The 20,261-nt window shown below is 45.6% G+C and overlaps 1 long non-coding RNA gene across 1 annotated transcript; it reads left to right on the forward strand.

Annotated features, from left to right (window-relative positions):
- The first annotated feature begins 838 nt into the window (after positions 1–838).
- On the forward strand, positions 839–5,565 carry LOC138822501 (uncharacterized). Its single transcript, XR_011370503.1, has 3 exons — positions 839–1,123; positions 1,518–1,607; positions 2,415–5,565. It is a non-coding gene; the product is annotated as an uncharacterized lncRNA (long non-coding RNA).
- The last annotated feature ends 14,696 nt before the right edge of the window (positions 5,566–20,261 follow it).

A 20,261-nucleotide genomic window follows, 5' to 3' on the forward strand; every position in this document is an offset into this window, starting at 1 on the left:
TGTTTTTCTCCATTTCTTCTGTCCCACCTTCAATTTTTTGTTGCTTTTTTTTTCTTATGAGCAAGAATTATATCTGCTCAGATTCTCAAAAATTAATCTGCTTTAAAATGTTGAGAACATCAGGTCTCCTGTCAGTAAGCAGACAGGAGAAGTTAGGGAGAAGAGCATTGTTTGGAAAAGAAAACTTAGTCATCCTGTCACCTGAATGCATATTTGTGTACTGCTTAGATATTGCTGCTCCAAGTGATTCTGAACAGCTCTTCAAAGGGTGCATTGGTATGTGACATTTCAGAGGGAGATGAAGCTTCAGTCCACAAAAGGACATATATTAATTGGGGATTTTACTTTATTTTGGCACAGAGTTTTTAAAAAAAAAATCACCTGGATGGATTTTAAGATATAGACAACGTTTCAGATCTGGTTTTGGAAGCCTGATTGAGAAAGTTCTTTCTCCCCAGCATTTAGGACAGCATGTTCTCTGTAAAGAAAGCTGTCTATTTTTCTTTTCTTTGATGGACCTTCAGTTTAGAACAGACACAAAGCTGGGAACACAACCCAAGGCAGAAAAAATTCACTCCTATGTACTGTTGGTCAGGTTGACTGTAGGACACAAAGGTTATGGATCGGTGGTGGAGCCTTGTCCCTGCGTGAGCATGTTTTCTGGACTTTGGCTGGAGCTGAATTACTGACTTCTGAAAGGAGGGATGGGTCTGGGTTTCTAGCGGGAACAGCCAATGGGAAGGAAGTAATATTCATTAAGAGTGTCTCAGGCAGGCCACACCGGTAAGGCATGCTGTTAACACACCCTCCTGCACACTGTTCGCCTGTGTTTGAAACCCTTCCAGGATACTGGGGTTACGTTTTTATTCCAACCAGGAAGAATACATGATTGGATTCTTCTTTTTATCCCTTCCTTCCTTCCTTCCTCGCTTCCCTCCCTCCCTCCCTCCCTCACCCATCTCCCCCTCCCCCTGCTGCCCTCCTCTGGAGCTCTTCTTTCCAGCAGGAGCTTGAGAATAAGATTATTATCCAATCAACTCAACAGCAGCCCATGTCAGTGTCCACATGTGCATCTGAGACGAGAAGAGATTCATTTGTGACCTGGAAACTGAAGTCTGCTTAGGTCTGTAAATATGAATAAAGCCCATTCTCCTTAATGATGAAGGTAATCTCCAGTAATTTAATTGTCTTTCTTAACTAGTGGGGATAACCCATTTCTCTCCACCCCCCCCTCCTCTCACACAAAAACTATGCTTCTCATAGAGTGATCTTTACAAACACAGGGGAAATATGTCTTTTGGTTAATTGCATTTGAAAGAGCTTCCCCCCCCCCTTTTTTTCTTTTTTGTATGAGAGACTCTTCTTTCTCCACCACAAATTATGTGTTTTTCTAATACATATTGTGGTGAGCTGCTTGGGCTCTTATGGGCTAACTGTGGAAGTGGTTGGTGTGTGTGGGATGTACTCCTGGCTTGGGTTAGCTTTGGTGAAAGTTGCTGCTTTGGTTGCTGCTACAGATGAAAGGCAGTTTCTTTCTGTTGCCGTTGTTTGTGGAACTTTGGTGGACCTGGAGTGGATTGTGAGACCCCCCTGCCAGCCCATCCCCTGTGAGCACAGAGCCGTTGTCTCTTTCCATGTGTCATGTGCATTTTCCAAAACATTCAGCCGTGCCTCTAAGAAAGAAGTACAGCTTCTTAAGATGGCCTAGGAATGGAGCTGTTTTCTTTTCAATATGGTTTTGGAAAGAAATTATAGATGGAAGGTAGAAATCAAGTTGTACAGAAGGACTTAAGTGTAAGCCAGGAATGCAAAGATTAGACTCACTGGTTTAGTTAGGGCAAATAACTTCACTTTGAATTATTTTCTTCTTTTGAGCGAAAAAAAAAGTAGATCTGTGTTGAAAGCAGTGTCTGAGGAGACCAGCTTATAACACACAGCAATTGCAGAGACAAGTTAGGTGACACCAAGAACAAGTGTGTCTAGGCAGTCCCTTTAAAAATACCCCAACCGAGGTTATGAAACCACACAGCTTCTTTGAGGAATAACGCATCCAGGGCTAAAGCAGCCTAATTTTATTCAAGGATTTGAAGAGTAAAAAGGGATTTGGTTCTTTAAAAAAGGGAAAAAAGAACAGCCGAGTGAGGATTATTGATCAGTGAGGGATTAAACATTTGCTGGAATACAAAGCATCAGGAATTATCAACATGGACATCACAGTGGCCGGCCATTCAGCACTTGGAAATGCAAACAGCCCAGTTTCCCACTGATCCAATGGCAGCAGCCTGGAGCTCTTGATTCCCTGTGTGTCCACCTTTGTACTCCCTGCCCCTGGACAGGGATGAGGAGATGGGTTAGGGGTGAAAGGAAACTAATCTTGCTCTTTTAACTTCTGTCTGTCTGTCCCTCTTGAGCAGGCCAAGCAGAGACCAGAGAGGGAAAGCACTGGGGAGCCTAGGAGAGGTCCTGAGGTCCAGAGAGGATCAGGAGATCTATCGGGAAACCTCAACTACCACTTCCTCCTGTTGCCAGGGCTGTGGTCCTGTCTGCTTGCCGGCCCGCACCTGCCTCTGTGGTTCACAAGGAAAAGGCATTTGGCACTTGTACAGCCGGCCCAAGGGAGTAGTGCTGGGGCCATCCCTCCCTTTCTGGTTTTGTCTTTTTCTTCCCCTGTCAGGTGCCACTGGCTTTGAACCATGTAATTGCATCAATAAGCCATCTCTGGGATGAGCGGTGTGTGTGTGTGTATGTGTGTGTGTGTGTGTGTGTGTCTGTGTGTGTGTCTGTTTGTGTGTGTGTCTGTGTGTGTGTCTGTGTGTGTGTGTGTGTGTGTGTGTGTGTGTCTGTGTGTGTGTTCTACTGGCAGCCTGGCTCTGCCACCCTGCCTCCTGGAAGGGTTTGCAGGACTGAGGACATTGGTTTGGATCCTGAGGCTGATTTTTATCACCTCTGCATAAGGCTTAGCCTGTGAGGAGGGAAAGTGAGAGGGAGGGAAGAGGAAGTCTGACTTTGCACTTTCAAGAGCATGTGTGATTTTCCAGGATGTACATAATATACATTGAAGCATCTGTGTTGTGGGCTCCCAGGGATTTGCCTGTTCTCAGTGCCGATTCTTTGTGCACCCTGCATACATCCTACCTTTTGGAGACTGGGGGAGGCAGTGGAGGATGTTGTATAAGAGGACCAGTGTCCTGACCCACGTGCTGACTGGGTTAAAACAGGTGCACAGATACTTCAAGCTCCAGCCCACATCTCTACCTACCCCTGGGCAGGAAGAGCCTAGGGTCACCGTCTGCCTCTTGGAGACTCAGTTTCCCCATCCACTGGGAAGTTTTTGATAAAGGCCTTTATTTTGGGTGCCACATTCTCATGCTGAGTCTCCTATTGCCTTCTGTTGTCAACTTGAGGAGCCTTTGAAACTTTGGGGGAGACGTTCCCATCTTTTTCTTCCTTCTTCTTTTCCATACATTGGACTGTGTTGCTATTTTCAGGCCACAAGTGATGAGACTGAAATGTAAGTGTCTTGATGTGCCAGGTGGGGACATCAGGCCACCTGGCTCAAAACCTGGAATTCTAGGACATGTTAACTGTCTGAACCACAGAGGTAGAGAGAGCACACACAGGGCCACACTCACTGACCCGTGAATGTCACAGATGTGGCCGGGCCAGGCCTTGAGACCATGTCAACCCTGGTCCAGAGGAGAAAGGACACACTTCACCCACAGCTCTTTTTAGGGAGCTGGGATTGAGTTCCATCTGTAGAATCGCAAAGTGTTTCTGGGTTTGGAGCCACTCTTTCTCAGACGTCAAGTAAACACACACAAGGTTGCAATGAGGGTTATGCAAGCCTGTATGCTGGGGTTTGACTCAGGACAAGCCCTAAAATGAGCACATTTTGCTCATTTTTGCTGTTCAAAATTTTGGTGATCCTAGGGTTTAAACTCAGAGCCTTGCACTTGTTATACGGATGCTTTACCACTTGAACCTTGCCTCTAGGTTCCTTTGCTTTCTGCCAATGTTGTATGACTGTGTCTGAATCCACCTCCTCTAGGTTCACTGGTGATGTTGGACTCCCGGGCCCATGTCACCGCACTGTTTTTCTCCCCCAGAAACAGTGTCTTGTGGACCTTTCTGCCCGGTCTGTCCTAGAACCTTGATCCTTCTAATGTCAGCCTGCTAAGTAGCTGAGATGATAGGTGCCAGCCACCAGCATGTAGCTGAGGATGTATTGTCCCACTGTTATCCTACTGAGCCCAAACCTTAGATGCACCCAGTGATTGTGTTGGCGAATTGACATCATCGGATGAGCAGCATATATGGCTTATTTATTGACAGTCGAGGTCCAAGCCCTGACTAGGCCCAAAGCCTTAGCCTCACTCTTGGTCCATGGAGATGGAAGACTATCCAGGCAGATGTGTCTCAAAACAGCAATGCTGCTGAGTTTGGTGTGTGTGGTTGTTTGGGGTGTGTGTGGTTGGGGTATGTGTGGTTGTTTGGGGTGTGTGTAGTTGTTTGGGAAGTGTGTGGTTTGGGATGTGTGTGGTTGTTTGTGGTGTGTGTGGTTGTTTGGGATGTGTGTAGTTGTTTGGGATGTGTGTGGTTGTTTGGGATGTTTATGATTGTTTGGGGTGTGTGTGTGTGGTTGTTTGGTGTGTGTGTGTGGTTGTTTGCGGGAGTGTGGTTTGGTTTCCTGCTCATCAGCCTTGGTGGGTGCCATCTTCTCCCCTCCCCATAGGATGCTCTCTGCTCACAGTGGTGTGACCTGTACCCCTCTCTATTCTCAGTGTTTAACCTGTACCTCCTCTCTGCTCTTGGTATGACTCTATCCCCTCTCTGCTCTTGGTAGTGTGACTTGTATCCCTTCTCTGTTTTTGGTGTGACCTGTACCCCCTCTCTGCTCTTGGTGTGACCTGTACCCCAGGGCTAATTTAGGCCATTGGGATTTAGAATGCAGTTGGAGATGGGAAGGAGAGGGGACTGGAGAGGGAGGCTGGGAGAAGAGATCTGGTCCCACACCTGCTCGCTGCTCCTCAGGACACCTCTGTGCACTCCACAGGGCCACTGTGAAGCCTGATGGGGAGGAGCTCTATTCTGGCTGTCCAGGGCCCCGCGGAAGGAAAAGCAAGGGAGGAACGCGCTTGAAAATAACATCGTGACTGTTCTTGGGGTAGAGTTCTGCTTTTGCCAGCTTCATTTTTAATGAAAGGATGGAAATGTCCAGAGGCAGGGTGGTGACTAATGGAGTTGCATTGTCCTCTTCTTATTGGAGTTTCAACAGCAGGGCATCCAAGCTCACTCTCTGAGACTGCATTCACGCCAATGTGCAATATGAAATGGAGTTCCTTCCGCATTCACCTCTCTCTAGTCCTGGGCCTGGAGCAGCAACTTAGTCTTCACCTGGTCTGATTTGATGGGATGATTCTCCAGCGCTCACTCCTTTTCTTATGTTGACAGTGGTAGTGGTGGGGGGGGAACACAAATTTACATGACAAAGGACATAGTTCACCTTTTTCACCTGGGAAGTACTTGTGTTTGTTTTCTGGGTAGATAAACTACATTTAAATGGCATGATGGATTAAATAAAGTGTTATTTTTATTTCCTTACCATTGTTAAGGACTAAGTACTTCTGGGTTTTCTTTTTCTTTTTTCTTTTTTACTATCTGGCAGCAAAAATGCCAGCTCAAGTAGAAGTGTGGTTCAAGTGGTAAAATGCCAGCTTTGGAAGAAAACGCTAAGGAAGAGCATGAGGCCACCAGATTGAAGTCTAGGCTTCCAGTCCCAGAGGCAGGCTGTGAGTCACAGCCCATTGGGGTCACACAGCCCAGCACTGCGTAACAGACAGTGAAAGGGTCAGGACATGACTGCCATCATTTTGTTTTTCTTTGCATGCTAGGCTTTGAAGTCAGGGCCATGCCCTTACTAGACAGAAGTTATATCATCTGAGCAATGCCTCCGGCCCTTTTTTGCTTTATTTATTTTTCAAATACGGCTTCCAGGCTGACCCATCAGCACCTCTCATGCATACTTGGATCATTAATGTCAGCTGCCCATGGCACTCATTCTCCCTCCCCCCCCCCAACTCCTTGGAGTCCTGCTGGAGGCTCACTGCAGACACATCCTCATGGCTGCTGTAAATGGAAGGGACCCTGGTCATCAGCAAATGGCAGTGTGAGGCCAAGCAAGGTCAGAACTGGTCAGGAATCAGGACTGGTAATGACTCTGTGCTTAGGGGCAGGCATAGCTCCTGATGAGTGGGTGGAGGACTGGACTATGTAGCTTCAGTGTATCTGTTTTCAGGCAGTGACTATCATAGACACATTTGGATTTTGTGAGGTTTTTGAGCAGTGAGGATGGAAATCAGCTTGGGGCACAGCTGTGGACAGGTTGGTTGGTCCGTCCCATGTGCCTGGGACACCTTAGCTTGCTTTGGCACCTAGGTAACAAGTTGCCCTTATGACGTAAGTTTATGATTTTCTCAAGTAGAGACTATATTAAACTCCACGAAGGCACAAGGCTTGACTTGTTCTGGCCACAACTAGTTCCTCCTATTGTCTCCAGACAGAGCAGCAGCTCCACAAATAAGGGATGGGAGGGGGGCATGGGGAACGAGAAGGAAGGGGTGGCGTCGCCCAGGAAGCATTGTACTTGTAACCTGACTTCTGGAATTGTTACCCTGGGTGCAACCCCATCAAAATACTAATAAAAAAGTCATGTTTTCTTATTTGTTATGAACAAATAAGAAAAATAATTTTAAACAACCACACTCTATAACCCATAGATAATTACTTCTATTTTTGTTTTTAAGAAACAATCATTGTTGGAGAGTTTTCTTTGAAATACAAAAACTCTTCTTGGAAGCTTATCTGTGTATTAGACAACAGAGCCCCTGAGTTTGAGTTTGCAAAGACTTGGAAATGGAGACTTTCAGGATGATTGCACTCCTTCCGCGCAGTGTGTTTCCATACCCATGCATTCCCACAAAAATTTCCTCCAGTCATTTTTGGCACTCTAATCTTTGTTACCTAGTTTAGAAAACAAAAGTTGGGGAAAGTCATGTGAATTGAAAGTTGTGCTTTTCTGTATATGGTTAAAGAAGTCTTCCTTTGGGAACTGCCTACATTTCTTTGCTGTTTTCGGCAAGTTTTCCTGGCTCTTGCTGCTTTCTTTCTTCCTTAGAGGATTCTGTAAGGTCTATCCATCATCCAGTTACCAAAATGCACCTCACTGGAGAAGGAAAAATAGTTGGCGTAGCTGAGTGTTTGAAAGGAAATAGGAGGAAAGACATGCCTCCACACATCGAACCATCTCTGATGCGCTTTTGGAAATTCATAATGACAGATGGGTTGGGGAGAAGGAGATACACTCCACAGTGGGCTTCCTTTCAGATCCAGAGCTCCTTCCAAGGTGTTCTGAGCTATTCTTAGCAACTGGGGCTCCACACATTCACCCCGCCCCCCCCCAGAAGAGAAGACTGCTTGAGGAAGCTTTGTTGCTTAGCATTTTGCTCCAAACAAAAGCCAAACCAGGCAATGCAGGAATAGATGTGGAGAAATCTAGACGTCTATTTCATAGAACTTGAAGGACCAAGGCACCTGACTTCTCAGGACCTGTGCTTCTTCAGTCCTCTGATAGGAGTGAGAAGTTCTTTCTCACTCATCAATTCTTTCAGAATTCTCTGAAAGAAGTGATGAGAATATTCGTAGGGAATGGTGGAGATAGGAAGGTTCCATAGTCCCTATCTTTTGGACACTTGCAGTGTGGAAATCATTGAAATTGTTTTCCCCTTCTCTTGTTTATTCAACTCTACCTATCGTTGGTTGATGGCTCAGATTATCTCCCTTCCCCCCCCAACCCCCAGTGTAGTAATGCATTTCAGGGTAATGCAGAATTTCAATTTGGGGTGTAGAGTGATATGGTTTGATCATGTGTTACAGAGTTGAAGTTCTGAGACCCCCCCTCCCCCATGGAGTTAGGAGCTTTGCGCCATGTAGTCACTCTAAGAGCACCTGTGGATTCTTTCCTAGGCTCTCATACTTAGCCACCGACCATGAGCTTGAGCTCTGCCTCTGATGGGCACCAGTTGAGTGTCCATTTTCACCATGAACATATTTGTGTGGACAGGACCTTCTGTTTGGGGGGGGCATACCGTGGTGGCTGTGGCAAGACAGAGAAAATGCCTACGTCTGTAAAGGTGTACCTAAGCTGAATCCACAGACTTCTATTCCCAGAACGGCCTCAACTGGTGATCCTCCAGATCTGAGTTCCCTGAGTACCAAAGATTATAGGCACCAGTCATGGATTCCTGGCATGATGCCTAAATATTGCAGCGGATGCAAGGAGTTTGAGAAGTGGCGACTGCCTTACAGGGGGTTGCGAACTCCAGCCCCTTATTCTGTTGCAGATGTCAAATCAGAAGCCATCTATCCACCACAGGCAGCTTTATTAGATGATCAAATTGGTTATGGAAGTGCCCTGCCCACCTGCACTGGCCTCTTTCCCTTACCCAGCTAAGGACTCCTTGCAGACACACCCTCATGGCTGCTTTGCCTGCTGTGATCTCAACTCCTTTCCAAATGCTTGCCTCGGCAGCTTCCCCTCCATCGTGCCTGTGCCTCTCGGACTGGGTTCCCATGGTGGTTGGATATTGAGCTGCTTGTTAGAGGAGGAAACAAGGGCTGTTGTGTACAATGGCAGGCCTGAACTGGCCCTGAGGCAGGGCAGACGCTCTCCCAGGTGGGACTTGTCAGGGCACAGGGCAGGCATCCTGCCACTGGGCCCTGGGTCACTGTGGTGAGCAGCGGTCACACTGGAACTTCTCTCTCTCAGAGAACAACAGGTTATATCTGACCAGATTGTCTTCTCTAGGGAATCTGTTTCTCCACCTACTCCTGGGGGATGCCTGGGGCTTGAGTCCATGCCAGGTTTCACTCCTGTCCAGAACTTTTCATTCCAGAAGTTTCAACCACTCAGCCAACCCCCCTGCCCTTTGCTGCATTCCCTTCTCTGATTCTGTGGCTTACACTCTTCATTTTCTATGAATTGTGAGTTTCCCTTCTGGCTATCCTTGGTTCCTTCCCTTTAGTTTGATTGTGAATAGGCTCCTACTTTGCTTCTAGAAACTTCTTTCCTTCTACCTCTCATTTGGGGGATACTTTACTATACTTCTTTTGGGGGATTCAAGAGTGTTTATGAATTGTTTCTTAAGTGGGCAAACTGCACATACTCTTTAGAGCAGTTTGTGTGGGGGGGTGTGCGTACGTGCAGTTTGTGTGTGGAGGGGTGTGCGTACGTGCACATATGACATATGTGCTTCAACACAACTTCAGAAGAGAGGTTCCGCTCCTGATTTCCTGATTCAGAGAATGAGGTACAGAAGATTCAACCTTGAGTAGTGAACAGGGGAGGGCCAGGCGGCCTGAGCTCCAGACATTGTTCTCTGTACATCGCCATCTTATGTGACAATGGGACAAGTCTCAGTGTCAGAGCAGCAAAAGTACTGAGTTGAAACATTCAACCGTGGAAATCTTTTACAGATTATGCCCTCATGAAATGATCTATTTGGCAGGAGTTTGGAGTAACAAATGTATGAATTTATTGTAGGAATGTATTAGATCAGTTCTCTTCTCCTCTATCCTGAGGCTTTGTGATGGTTGCTGACTGGTTCACTTGCAGGAGTTTTCCTGTTCATAGCTCATGAGCAAAATGAGGGTGATAAATTGCACAGAGGAAACTGATTATTGACAATGATTTGGGCTCTTCTATTCCCTCTATCTGATAGTGCCAGCGACTTCTTAACTGGCATGGACTGTTTGCTGTAAGATAGTTTCCCTTTTCACACAAACTCACAAACTGGTGAACTGTCATACTGTGTCTTTTCAGTAGTATCCAAATGTAAGGCTGGCTGACAGCTAGTTTGTTGACTCCTAGAAGATAATAGCAATTGTCTCCGAACAGATTTGTTTCAAAGATTCATTACCTGAGTTCTGGAACCACTTGTGAGGTGAAAGATCTCTATCAAGATGGGAGGGAAGGCCACCATGTTGGGTGCAGCCTGCAGGGAGTAGACTCAGCCATTCTATTTGTACACCCTACATCTCTTTGTGGCTGTGGAGGACCAAAACTTTGAATGAACTTTCACTATTTGCTGCAAAGTGTCCCAGGCATTTCATATCTTACTTGCTGAATGGCTTTGAATGGTCAATGCAATCTTAGGTATACCCATGGGAACTCAGATAAGCTATACAGGGAATTGTATTTAATCAAAGACTTCAAACAATAGAAATTAAGAGGCAATGGTGTGTTTGTATATTTAGCTTTCACTCTAAAAAAAATAAAACCAAACTGAACAAAAACTGATCTCAGTGTTTAAGAGGAAAATCTGCTTTTAACAACTTCAACAAAGGTTGATCCCCCCCATCTTAAAAAGCCCCATCAAACTAACTTCTTAATAATTTATTAACCAATGAGGAAATAATGAGGACTACAATTCCTTTGAATTGTATAAACCTGTATAAAAGATAGATCAAAATGACAGTCCAAGATAAGTGAATGTTGGACTGATCTATTGAACTCTTCTAAAATACTCAGGTGAAAAGAAGCCTAGATCCAGGCTACCTACTTGAAAAATAAAAAGACCAGCTCTTGTTGGTTCCAGTTGAGGATGTGGATGGTATGCTTTAGGTTCAGGAGGAAGGTCAATCAGCTAAATATGTCAGAACCCTTGGAGCAGAGGGAGAGCTGTGTGGACAGGCCTTGGGTTTGACCTCAGAGCCTCACCCTGGGTAAGCTGGCCACCACCACGTGGCAGGTGCTCATCACAGACTTATCTTTTGTGTTTTGAATCTGCTTTTTGTCTTGTCATGGTCTGATGAATATTTGCTAAGTTCTTGTTACTGCTGGTACCAGCTGCATGCCATGGCCATTATGGTAAAGAAGACACATGCTTTCGGCCCTTCAATGGTAAGATCTGGATGAGAAAAACCACTTATTCATCATGTATCACTACACATACCTGTAATCCAAGCTACTTGGCAGATGAAGGTAGGAGGATTAGGATCTGCGGTCAGTCTGGGCAAAAGAAGAGATCTTATCTAAAAAAAGAAACTAAAAGCAAACAGAATTGGGGGTGTGGCTCAAGTGATAGAGGTCTTACCCAGCAAACATGAGACCCTGAATTCAATCTCCTACACTGCAAGAGAAGGAGGAGGAGGAGGAGGAGGAAGAGGAGGAAGGAAAGCAGAAGAAGAAGGTGGAGGAGGAGCAGAAGCAGCAACAGAAGACGGAGGAAGAGGAGAAAGAGGGGAGGAGGAAGAAGAGATGGGAAAGGAGGGAGAAGAGGAGGAAAGGAAGAGGAGTATGAGAAGAGGAAGAAGTAGAAAGGAGAGGAAACAGAAGAGGAGGAGGAAGAGAAAAGATGAGTGAGTTATTTCCAGATAAAGGGAAGGCAGTTTGGGAATGGGCATATTCGGTTAGCTCACAAATGGATTTACTGTTACAATAAACACACTATAACTTAAAGGCATCAGAAGTCATAAATACATGAGATACCCGTTATTCACTGAACCTCACAGCTTAGCAGCAGCTGTCCACCCTGTGGTCATCTGGCTGACTGGGGGCTTCTAACTGCGGCCCACTGCCCGAGTTTTGAGAGACAAGCCTCCTGCATAGTCCTGGCCTGGGAAAAGATCCAAATGCAAAGTTCTAAGTGGAACGAGCAGGGTCATCCGTCTAGAGAAGGACTGGTGTTCTGTCCACTGCATCCAGTCTTCCCTTCAGAGTAAAGGATGGATATCCTTCTCCGCTGTGGTCACAGTTGGGAGGGATTGCTTTGTGGGGAGTGGAGGCGTGGTGTAACAATGCCTTATGTATGAAGACGGCAAGCTATTTTCTCTTCTGGACTCTGTGATCTGTATCATGGTTTGATTGGCTGGAAGCCAGTCTCAAGCTAAATTCCTACCCTGCCCCACCTCCCCTTGGAATACAGAGGTCATTACGTGGTACTCATTGTGTATTTCTGTATTAACTCCATTCCTGTCTCCATTGTATGCTGGTATCCATATCTTTCTACTTTCCCATTCTCTCCTACACCTAGTTTATCAGAGCAGTTCTGGAATACAGCAAGTTATAAATAATTAAAATGTATTAAATTGCCTGGGACTAGGGTGGAATTTGGGAGCTTTGTTTTGCTCTTCTTTGCTGCTGAGGGGCGAGCCGAGCCATCCTGTTGCTCTCCTGCCTTCCACTCACTTGGCCTTCCCATAGACCTCGGTGGTTTTTGCTGCTGGGTTTGCCATCCAGGCTTGGTTTAGGTTCTCCCCGAATCTTTGTCAGTAACCTTGGTCTAAGGAGCCTGGGTGTCTTTTCCCCTGAGCTCATACTTGAATCACTCCGCAGGTTTGTCTTGCCTTTCTTGTCTTCATAAATTGTAATAGCTTCTTTTGTCTTAGACACAGAGGTACAAGGAACGGTTAAGAGCTATGGAATGCTGGGTGCTTGCTCCCCAAATCCCTGTAGTCTGGAGCAAGGAGGTAAGATTAAATTTTGCAAATCTCTTTACAAGTCCAGTTGAAAATAAGAACCTCCTTACTTTTCTTAGAGGGATAGATCTGTCTGATAGTGACCCTGAGTTTGTAGCCAAAGGCAACTTTTAGAAACCTTGAGTGGTATTGGGCTCTGTCACTGACTGGTAACTCCAGGCTAATGGCTTTGTTGTATGGTTTCATTGTTCTCAGTGGAGTGTTAGCTCCTCCCCATAGTCCAGGGGATAAAAGGTGAATTGTTTGGTATAATATCTAATGATCAATATATATAACTAGTACCATTAGCCTGCCTTCTGCTTATTTGTCACATTAGTTAGTTGGTCTATCTTCTGTAAAGATTATTTATAGCAATTATGGTAATTACTATATCCACCATAGAGGAACCATATGAATACACACTTAACATCTTCTTTATTTTTCTCTAAACTTGACTTTTATAAGTGCTCACTCCTTCCTTTCTTCCCTTCCATCCCTTCTTTTTCTTCCCTTTTTTTGTGTTTGACCTTAGTCTTGAACTTATGGCCTCTTGCTTGTTTGGCTCTTCTGTTTATGGATGATGCTCAGTCCCTTGAGTCTCACTGACTTTATCTGTCAAGGACTTTGAACGGGACCCTTAGATCTCAGCCTCATGAGTTGTCAGGAGTATAGGGGTGAGATAACAGTGCCAGGCAACTCTTTGCTTTTACTTTTAAAAGCAATGTATTCTTTTATTTATTATCTTTAAGGAGTTATACAAAGGAATTGCTATCTAACACAGCAGTTTAAGAATACAATATATCTTCATCAATATCACCTCTTTCAACCGCTGTTTTGATTCCTCTATACTTCCTTTCCCTTAACACTTCTCATGACCAATTATTGCATATTCACTTCTGTGGATTTACTGCACACACATTTGTATGTATGTGCATGCATGTGTGTGTCTGTGTTTGGTGTGCATACTCGGTTCCCACCACAGTCTTTCTAGAACATTGCTTGGCATGTCATAGCCATGCAAATCTATATTGAATAGTCTTCAAACACCACCAGTTTCATTAATGCGGCTTTGGATGATACTTGAAGCAGAAAGGGCACTCATTTGACTGAGGACAGAAGCTTTTCTCTGGGAAGTGGGTGCTTGAAAGACCCAGGGAAAACATGGGCTGCATGACTCTTTAAGTGGGCTGCTTGCTCGGGATTCTGTCATGAATTACCACTAGTCTTTTTGTCACCAGATTGTGGAGTGCCCACTGAGAGCTAGGGAGAAACCAAATAGGAAACCTTGCAGGTGCCTTCAGAATGCTGTCCCTTTCATTTTCTGCGCAGGGACAACATTTTGGCAGGAGCAATACATGTATCTTAGAATCCGCATATGTCAAGAGCATTTTTCATAAGCAGTCTCTGATCCACTGACCCACCTGGGATTAAGAAAGCTGACCATTGTGTGTAAGCACATAGCTAACAATAATACCCTATGTCCTGATGCATAGAGGAATTCTAAGATGAAGTTGACTAAACACAGGTTCACGCTGCATACACTATGTGTGGAAATTCTGCAAAGCAAGGCTGGGGCACCAAGACAAAGCCCATAGAGCTACTTACACCTGAGGGGAAACAGGAAGCTGACACCAGGGACAGAGACAATCAAACAACTTTCTTTTTTTTTTTAGAGCTGAGGACCTTACTGTTAGGCAAGTGCACTTCCACTAAGCTAAATCCCCACCCCCCACTGCCTCTTGTCTCTATATTTCCTCAATATTTTCCTGACATTTTCACAGAATGTCTTTTTATTTTAAAAAAAAATCTTAACTGAGGATTATTTCCTTGAGTATGCACAAGTAAGGGTGAATGTTCTTATGTTCTGTATACTTCCCGAATTCTGAATGAATGCATGCTTTCCTGCTGCACTCTGAATGTGCACTCCGCTTTCTCATCCATTATTTCACTGAAGCTCTGCAGTTTCATTGTGAGTCAAAAGTCACCAATTCCTAAACAGAGAAAGCAAAGCAGAGCGGTTAAGTTTTACCCTAGGTCATTAGTGTACAAGTTCAGTAAAGGGAAACTATATTCACTTTTTTTTTTTCGTTGTGGGGCCTGAACTCTGGGCCTGGGCACTGTTCCTCAGCTCTTCAGCTCAAGACTAACGCTGTACCACTTGAGCCACTTCTGGCTTTTTCTGCTTATGTAGTACTGAGGAATCGAACCCACGGCCTCTTGCATGCAAGGCAAGCACTCTACCACTGAGCTACCTTCCCACATTTACATTCACTTTTTATCAATTAAATCCTATGAGTCCTTTTCCTCCCCTTTTTTTTCTAACTACATCCTAATTCCTCAGATATAGAGGCTCTATTCTCACAGCAATATTATAGCATCCTCTTCAAGAAAGAATATTAGCAGCAGCCATTATATACTCAGGAAACATGGTCTACCCTACCCTGACTCCTACTGGTAACTCCTCTATGAGTTCCTGGGCAGGTTTTGGACTTTAAGCTACAAGTTAGTTCTGCTATGGCAAAGGGGCCACAGGCAGGACCAGGAAGCAATGCTGCTGTGCAGACTGTGGGGAGCCTATATGTGCTGAAGGTCAGATGCTGACCCAGGCAGGAACAAGATGAGGGAAAAGCACATCAACAGGCATTTGCTTTGCCTGTCTGCTTGTACTCAGGACATCAATGAAGAAATAGATTCCTTCGTGCAACATATGTTTTACATTATAGCCTGAAAGCTTTATATGTGGCACTTCAAAGATCTTGGCTGGCATAGCTAATTTGAGGGTAGGCTCATGCAAATAGTAAGAAATTTGAACTAAAGAAGACATCTAAAAGAAATGGGCTTCAGTTATTTTCACAAAACTTATATTGGAAACCTAAATGGACAAGGGCTCTAGGAAAGGTTCTGGTGTATCGCCGGTGGAGCCCAGCTATTTAGGAGGAGGTAATGAGAGGGTCACAGTCCATAGATCACTTGGATAAAACTATGAGATTTACCTGAAAAAGCCAAATTAAAGCTGGGTGCTGTGGCTCACACCCGTAATCCTAGCTATTCAGGAGGCTGAGATCTGAGGATCGTGGTTCAAAGCCAGCCCAGGCAGGAAAGTGCATGAGACTCTTATCTCTTATTTTCCAGAAAACCAGAAGTGGTGCTGTGCCTCAAGTGGTAGAGCTCTAGTCTCAAGCTGAAAAGCTGAGGGACAGCACCCAGGCCCAGAGTTCAGGCCTCACAACTGACAAAAAAACAACCTTCAAATTAAAAGCAAAAGAATTGGTGGTGTCACTCAAGTGTCAGGACATTTCTCAGCAAGCTTAAGTCCTTGATTCTTCTAAAAAGGGGTGAGGAGCCTTTGTCCTTGAGTAGCAAATGACTGTGGTATCATTGCATGGAAAAGCCAGGGAACCCTGGGGGGAGAAGTGGTTTCTCTGAATGCTGTCTGCCCAGGCAGAGCCCTCTGCTCCTAGTCTGTTCGTATTCAGAATGAACAAATCATTGTTGTTGGAAGAGTTCATGCAGTTCTTCCGGAATATAAAACAATTGAGAATGCCTGGAGGGAGGCGTCCTGAGGCCGCTGTGTGCACCCAGAGCACCTGGAGCTGCCACACCCCTGCGTCAGAGGGGCACCTGGGCTGGGGTTACCGGCGGATGGCTCCAGCATGGTCCCAGCTCTGTGGCATGGCAGCACAGACTTCTAAACCATTAAGGAGGAGAAACTGAACTCAGCACACCAACTCCCACTATAGCGCACACCAAAGGGAAAGAAACTCCTACTTATTCTGTGTTTTTCTTTTTCTTTGGTGGACTTTTGACCTAAGGGTTTAGCTTCACATTCTGGGCACTAAAATGAGCCATACACCTCTGGGTATCCAAGGATATTGTTTCCTTTGATCATCATGACAACCTTCTGCAGGGCAACCCCGTGAACACGGCCATCTTCCAGAGGAGAGAGGATGGGACTGGTGCAGGGGCGCAGGCTTGGTCCTGCTGCCTACACTCCCTAGGTTGTCTCTAACACAGGCTAACATGTACGTGAATTCTGCACACACCTCAGGGCTGTGTAGAGTCCAGAGTTGTTCTCTGTTTGCGTTGTTACAATGAGCCAGGGGGTGAAGTCCATTTCAATGCCACTTTACAGGCTGGGCACAGAGGCTCCAATAGGTACTGAAAGCTATTGAAGAGCACAGAACCAGTTATTGGCCTTGATAGGTTCAAGATGTGATCAGCTGGGGCTGGGAAGGTGGCTCAATAGTAGAGTGCTTGCCTTGCATGCATGAGGCCCTGGGTTCGATTCCTCAGCACCACATAAGCAAAAAGAAAAAAGCTGGAAATGGCGCTGTGGCTCAAGTGATAGGCGATAGCCTTGAGCTGAAGAGCTGATGGACAGTGCCCAGGCCCAGAGTTCAGGCCCCACTACCAGACCCCTCCCTCCCCCCAAAAAAGATGTGATCAGATTGCAATAGGGTCCACCTTCCCAGCCACTCCACATTGTGGGGCCTCCCCCCCAGTCCAGTCCAGTCGATATCCTGATTCAAAGTGCGGTGTGGGCTGCAGTGGAAGGCTGCATGGCACATGGATGCCTTGTGGGAAGTGGTGGTTGGTGGTGAGTTGTTCTGTCATTGGATAAGGGGAAATGTTCTTGCCTTGACCGTGTTGTTTGGTCCAATTGGCCTGCTTTCCACACCCACCCTTCCCCATTTCTGGTAAGTGGGGGGCTTTAGTTGTCACTCTTCCTACCTGGTGTCTGCACTGCCAAGGGGCTGACGAATGGAGACAAGTGTCCTCAGCGTAGCTCAGTCCAAATTCTACCTTTGTGCCCATGAAAAAGGGGGTGGCAGGGCTACTTATGATAAGCTAACTTGTATAGTATTATGGAAATGTAAACCCCAGTTGAATTTCTGCAAACAAAATGCCCAGGTGCATCTGTGGGCTTTGACCACGACCCTGGCTGAGCATCCGTGAACTGGCCACTTGTCCCTGCACGCACAGCATTGCCCCTCTGCCCCCAAGAAATCCACCTTTCTCTCTTGCAAGTGCTTTGCTTCTCATTTCACCAGCTCATTGAAGGTGAGCCCCATCTATCTCTGGGCGCGTCACACTTGAATTTGTAGGTGCTCTTGTCAGCCTGACCTCCCACCTAGCTTTCCTGGTTGTCTCAAGGTGGGATCTTATGCCCCAACCACAATCTTTCAAATTCAATTTCAGCCCCTTTGACAGTGTGGCCAACCCTGAGACCCAGCAATTCTACACTCTGTCTTAGCATACCCAAAGCCAGCAGAGAACCTGCACAATCATTAGACAGCTGGGTAGCTCCATCTTTCAGCCCACGTGGAGATGAACTTGAAAATTCCTTCAAGCTTCCGTTTGCTACAGAGAATTTAAACCCGAGCACTAGATGGAACATGTGGCCCTTGGGAGGGTTGGATGCAGCCACATGTTATGGTAGTGAAATGATAAACAGGTGGGGATGATGCTAGGAAAATGACCACTCCGAGAGAGTGATAATTCCCAAATGAATGAATGAACTCACATGGCTGCCTTTGGTGGCTTGGCTCTGTAGACTCTCTCTTCTTCCCACAGTCCATTCACAGGCCATGTGGCATAGTTCATCAGCACTCTGTACTGAAGTTCAGTTTGATGAGGATCTAAGGAACTTGAGAAGGAGATGAGGGTGACCAGTCACTCAGGCATGGATGCCCAGTTTGGGCATCCATTGTCTGGACTTGACATTGGCCCCGTTGCATGCTGGCTTTGTGATCCTGGACAACTCACCTGACCTCTCAGGGCGTCCATCTCTTCATCTGCAAAAACTGTGATGGTGACAGTGGCGCCTACCGCAGAGGGGTGCTGTGAAGACTGAGGGGTTGTGAGACACAAACTTCGCATGGCACAGATTACCTGGCAAGGTGCACACAGCCCATGAGTGGGAGCTACTCTTCTCTCCCCGAGAGCATGGCAGACATCCTCTCCACATCACGGGCGGACTTAATAGGTTTTCAGTTTCTAAAAGCTTCCCCGTGTTTTCTATCAACCACGCATAAGTAATGAACTTGATGTCTTCATAAAGCATGGTATTTTGTGGTGATTATTTTAAGCTCTCTCATGCATTGTCTCATTTCATTAGGTAATGATCATTATGACAAAAAAATAAAAAGAGTCCTTTAAAAATACTTCTGGTGGTACAGATGTCAAACACCAATTACCATAAACGTGATGGCAAGAGTAGCATTGTTTTCCTCACGTGATGCTGTGCAATCGTTTTCATTGTATGATTTAACTTTTTTCACTGTAGAAAAATTCCTTTTCTCTACATCGCACCTGCCCTGCTCTTGGTGGCTGTGTCATGGAGGGACACGTGCTTATGAAGTGGACACTTAGCTCCCCACCCCTGGTGGAGGAAACCCCAAGTGGCCAGGGCTTCCACAGCACATGGCACATTCTCGATTTCTTCTTATAGTTCCATGGCAGAACTTGTTTTGTCCAGTCTAAATATTGTTGGGATTCATGGGAAGGCATGTTGATGTGACTGTCCATGGCCTGTCTGTCCCAGGGCCCATGGATATTTATTTCCTATGTGGATCTGAGATATGTGATTTGTCATGGGCCATAGTCTTCATCCTTTATGTCTTCTACAAATGCTGTGATCAGAGCTAAGTGGAACTTAGGATTGAATGCAGGACATCATGGTCACTCCTGGAGCCTTGGTGCACTCAGCCTTTGAAACATTGCTGGCTGTGTATGGCAATAGTGATGCTACCCTTTGGTTGTATAGTGCTGGACTGATCATTGTGTTCTATATGCAGCATCTCATTTAAGCAGCATGGTTTGGTTACCTTTTTTTTTAATTGCTGGTTTATATGTGGAAATCTAAGAATTGGAAGAGGAAAGGACTAGCCATTACATGATACTTTTATATGCATTCTCTCTTTCAACCTTCATAGTAGCTTTTGAGGTAAGCATATTCCTTCCTTACTAGTAAAATACTCAAGGTTCATCAAGAGTGTGGTGGTACATGTGTGTAATCTCAGCAATCTAGGAGGCAGAAGCAGGAAATGGTGAGCTTGAGGCTAGCTTAGGTAAGCTTAGGGAAGACCTTATGTCAAACAAGTGGTAGAGTGCTTGCTTAGTATGGGTTAAATCTCCAGCCTAGCCAAGCTATCAATTGATTAATGAACCATTCAATCAAATCTGAATTTCAAAGGTGCTAATTAATGTTTGGTGCTGGTGGCTCACACTTATAATCCTAGTTACTCAGGAGGCTGAGATATAAGGATCACAGTTTGAAGCCAGCTCTGGTAGGAAAGTCTATGAGACTCTTACCAGATTCCAGAAGTAGAGCTGTGGCTCAAGTGGTAGAGCACCAGCCTAAAAGAGTTCAGGGACGGTGCCCAGGCCCTGACTGCCAAGGCCCAGACCCAGCGAAAAGAAAGTGCTAATTTAGTGTATGATTGAATTGATATTTAAACACTGGTACATTGGGCAATATAACCAATATTCATTCTGTTATCTAGTGGTGGGCCAAACTGTATTATCGAATCAATGTAGTAGAAAGATTTTACTTCTCAGGATTAAAGTTGTTGTTTGAAAGCTCCAGAAACACCAAAATGAAGAAGTGCTGGAGGACAGGGGACATCTTATACCAGCCCTCCTGTGCATCAGGCCCACCACAGAGAACTCATCCTTTACCATCCCAGTGCGCGCGGTGGCGGAGTTCAACACAGACAATTCACACATGGTGGGGCTGGCGTGTCTGT

The sequence above is a fragment of the Dipodomys merriami genome, unplaced genomic scaffold (assembly GCF_024711535.1).
Source record: "Dipodomys merriami isolate MVZ:Mamm:240054 unplaced genomic scaffold, mDipMer1.0.p SCAF_1108, whole genome shotgun sequence".
Taxonomy (NCBI): Eukaryota; Metazoa; Chordata; class Mammalia; order Rodentia; family Heteromyidae; genus Dipodomys; species Dipodomys merriami.